Consider the following 4,019-nt stretch of genomic DNA (forward strand, 5'->3'; position numbering starts at 1 on the left):
AACTTTAATGGAATAGGTATCTAAAGTAAATATTTATGGAGAATTAAATAAAATTTTAATTAAATTGCTTGTATATTGACTCTCTACTTTTATTAGGTAAGGGACAAATGCCATTCAAAGCTCGATTTAAGAACAATCAAATTTTTTGTCTTATAAATAAATCTCTCCCTTCTGGGTTGTTACATTCCTACATATTAATGAATATAACATATTTTTAAGGGAAAAAAGAATTTATGAGTGTTTTGGAAGCACATTTAAAACTAGTATCATCCAAATATATATTTGAATTGGAACAATATAGTGATTAGCATGATTCCTGTGCAAAGATGATTTGTAAATTTATGAAGTATTCCTATTTTTGGTTGGGTAAAAGGGAATGTTCTATTGGGAGGATGGAGGGACTCAGCCGGATTATTCTCAAATATTCAAATTGATCTATAATTGGTTATGGTGTTCCCTCAAATTATTCAAATCTCAAACCAACATGCTAAAGACCTTTTTACAGTTCTAAGATTATGAGGTTATTAGTGGATCACTTTGCTTGAATACTTGTCAGCTGTCATTCCTTTTGTTATTGACATTTTATTTTCTCAATTATATGTTGTGACAGTTTTTCAGCATTCATCTATTTGCATATTTATAAATTATGCAATTTTCTTCCACCTTCCTTCCACCCCTCAGTGGTGAACAGTCTAGTGAATGTTGTACATGTACATTTGCATTTAACATGCTTACATATTACATATCATTTTGTATATGAGGAATTAGGATTAAGGGAAAAGAAAGAAAACCATGGAATAGGAAGGGAAAATATGAGAGAAATTTTAAAAAACTGAACATTCATATTCTGTGGGGTTTTTCTGCTTTTTTTTTCATCTGGATGTGGATGGTGTTGTCATAACTTTCTAAACTGCTGAGAAAAGCTGCATACATCTCACAATGTTGTTGTTAATTTGTGCAATGTTTCCTTGGTTCTTCTTCCTTTGCTCAGCATCAGTTCCTGTAATTCTTTCTATGTATCTCTAGAGTTTGACTATAAATAATTTCATATGGAACAAAAACACTCTATAGCATATACCATAACTTGTTCAGTCATTCCCCCTCAATTTCCAATTCTTTGCCACTACAAAAAAGAACAGCTACAAACATTTTGGAACATGTGGAACATATCATCAATTTTATGGTTCTTTGGCATAGTTCCATATTGCTCTCCAGAATGATTGCATTAGTTTACAACTCCACTAACAGTGCCTTAATATCCCAATCCTCCCACAACCTCTCCAATGTTGATTGTTCTCCCTTTTTGTCATCTTAGCCAATCTGATACTTGTTTGTTTAAATTTGCATTTCTCTAATCAATAATGATTTGGAGCATTTTTTCATATGAGAATATATAGCTTTAATTTCTTATTTTGAAAATTATCTGTTCACATCCTTTGACCATTTATTAACTGGGGAATGACTTGTAACCTTATAAATTGTATTCAATTCTTTTTATACTTTAGAAATTAGACCTTTATCAGAACCCCTAGCTGTGAAAATTATTTCCCAGCTTTCTGTTTTCCTTCTAATCTTTGCAGCATTGGTTCTATTAATGCAAAACTTTTAAATTTAATATAATCAAAACCATCCATTTTGCATTTTACAACATACTCTATTTCTTTATTATTCATAAATTTCTCCTCTTTCCAAAGATCTGACAATTAGATCACTTCTTGATCTGTTAATTTGTCTATGAGCTCACTCTTCATGTCTAAATCCTTTGCCCTTATTTTGGTATAGGTATGTGGGTCTAGGCATAGTTTTTGCCATATTATTTTTCAATTTTCCCAACAATTTTTGTCAAAGAGTATGTTCTTATTCCAGAAGCTAATGTCTTTGGGTTTGTCTAGCAGTAGATTACTATGGGCATTTACTACTGTTTCTTTTTTATTTCTTCTAACCCACTAGTCCTGTATTCTATTTCTTAACCAGTACCAGACAATTCTGATGACTGCCACTTTACAGTAAAGTTTTATATCTGGTACAGCTAGGCCACCTTCCTTTCCTTTTTTTTTCATCAGTTCCCTTAATATCTTGACCTTTTGTTAAAAATTTTCCTAGCTCTATAAAATAGTTGTTTCGTAGTTTATTGGTCTATCACTGAGTGAGTAATTTAATTTGTGTAGAATTGACAGTTTATTAGTTGGCTGAACATGAGGAATTGAGGTTTTCCCAATTGTTTAGATCTGATTTTACTTGGATGAAAAGTGTTATGCAACTGTGTTCATACAATTTCTAGGTTTATCTTAAAAGGTAGATTCCCAAGTATTTTATGTTGTCTGCAATTATTTTAAATGGAATTTCTCTTTCTATGTCTTGCCCCTGTTCATATAAAGAAATATTGGTGATTTATATCAGTCTATTTTATATCCTGCTTCTTTACTCAAGTTGTTAATTGTTTCAAGTAGGTTTCTTTGGATGATTTTCTAGGGTTCCTGTAAGTATAACATATCATCTGCAAAGAGAGAAAGCTTTGCTTCTGCACTGCCAATTTTAATTCCTTCAATTTCTTTTTCTTCTCTTATTGCTATTTAGCATTTCTAATACTATATTAAATAGTAATGCTGATAATGGACATCCTTGCTTCACCCCTGATCTTATTGGAAATGTTCCTAGTTTATCCCTATTATATATAATATTTGTGGAAGGTTTAGAGAGATACTGCTTATTATTTTAAGGAAAATTCCATTTATTCCTATTCTCTCTAGTGTTTTTAATAGGAAGAGATGGTTTTTTATCAAAAGTTTTATCAGTATATATTGAGATAATCAGGATTTCTATTGGCTTTGTTATTGATGTGTTCACTTATGTTGAGGGTTTTTATAATATTGAACGACCCCTACTTACTTAGTATAAATTCTACATGATAATGGTGCATTATCCTAGCAATAATTTGTTGCAATCTCTTTGCTAAAATTTAATTAAAGATTTTTACATCAATGTTCATTAAGGAGATTGGTCTATAATTTTCTTTGTCTGCTTTCACTCTTCCTGGTTTAGGTATCAACATATTGGTGTCATAAAAGAATTTTGGCAGAACTGTTTTTTAAAGAGTTTTTATAGAAATTGAATTAATTGTTCCTTAAATGTTTGGTAGAATTCATCTGTAAATCCATCTGGACCTGGAGACTTTTTCTTAGGGAGTTTATTGCTGATTTCTTCAATTTCTTTTTTCTGAAATAGGGTTATTTAAGTATTTTATTTCCTCTTATGTTAATCTGGATAGTTTGCATTTTTTGTAAATATTCATTCCTGTCACTCAGGTTGCCAAATTTATTGGCATACAATTGGGCAAAATAGTCCCAAATTATCTCTTTAATTTCCTCCTATTGGTGGTGAGTCCATCCTTTTCATTTTTGATACAGGTAATTTAGTATTCTTCCTTTTTTAAAAAAAGAAATCCTATTAACCAAAGGTTTAGCTATTTTATTTATTTTTTCAAAAAAGTCAACTGTTCTGTTTATTAGATCAATTGTTTTCTTGCTTTCAATTGTATTAATCTCTTTTTTGATTTTCAGAATTTCTAATTTAATATTTAATTGGGTAGATTTAATTTGTTCTTTTTCAAGTTTTTGAGTTGCATACCCAATTCATTGAACTCCTCTTTCTCTATTTTATTTATATTAAGCATTTAGAGATAAATGCTTTATCTGCAACCCACTAACTGTTTTAACTGCAACCCACAAATTTTGTTATATTGTCTTATTGGTTTCATTTTCTCAGATGAAATGCTTGATAATTTCAATAATTTGTTATTTGATTCATTCTTTAAAATTAAATGATCTAATTTCTAATTAATTTTTGTTCTATCTTTCCAAGGTCCTTCATTATATATAATTTTATTGCATCATGATCTGAAAAATATGCTTTTATTATTTTTGCCTTTCTGTATTTGATTGTAAGGTTTTTATGCCCTAGTACATGGTCAATTATGATATAGGTGCCATGGACTACAGAGAAAAAGGTATTTTATTTTT

General features: G+C 29.9%; 1 non-coding gene across 1 annotated transcript; it reads left to right on the plus strand.

Annotated features, from left to right (window-relative positions):
- The first annotated feature begins 259 nt into the window (after positions 1–259).
- On the plus strand, positions 260–361 carry LOC141523163 (U6 spliceosomal RNA). Its single transcript, XR_012478363.1, has one exon. It is a non-coding gene; the product is annotated as a U6 spliceosomal RNA (small nuclear RNA).
- The last annotated feature ends 3,658 nt before the right edge of the window (positions 362–4,019 follow it).

Source organism: Macrotis lagotis, chromosome 4 (assembly GCF_037893015.1).
Source record: "Macrotis lagotis isolate mMagLag1 chromosome 4, bilby.v1.9.chrom.fasta, whole genome shotgun sequence".
In the NCBI taxonomy this organism is placed as follows: domain Eukaryota; kingdom Metazoa; phylum Chordata; class Mammalia; order Peramelemorphia; family Peramelidae; genus Macrotis; species Macrotis lagotis.